The following is a 412-nucleotide window of genomic DNA, read 5'->3' as shown; positions in this document are numbered from 1 at the left end:
CTGCTTTCCCTGCTATTTTTTTTAATGTACTGGTCATGTAGTGCTTTGTCTTCCCATGCCTCCATTCTGTTTTCATTTGGTCTTTCTTGTAGGCCAGTTTGGTCTCTCCAGTAGTCAGTAAACTTTCCTGGTTGTACTAACTTCAATGCATCTTCTTCATTATCTTTCAGATATTCTTCCATTTTTTTCTTCTTCAACCATCTGATGTACTTGCAACATTCCATGCCCACCTATTTGCCTTGGTAGATAGAGTCTGCCAATGTCACTGCCAGGATGAAGGGCATGATTCATTGTCATTATTTTTCTGGTCTTCCTATCCATTGCTTTTAGTTCTGCTTGAGTCCAGTCCACTATTCCAGCTGTGTATCTAATGCCTGGAATTGCCAAGGTGTTGATTGCCTTGATGATGTTT

This window comes from Protobothrops mucrosquamatus, unplaced genomic scaffold (assembly GCF_001527695.2).
Source record: "Protobothrops mucrosquamatus isolate PMUCROS unplaced genomic scaffold, P.Mucros_1.0 scaffold_29, whole genome shotgun sequence".
Lineage (NCBI taxonomy): Eukaryota > Metazoa > Chordata > Lepidosauria > Squamata > Viperidae > Protobothrops > Protobothrops mucrosquamatus.
This window is presented reverse-complemented; position numbering follows the sequence as displayed.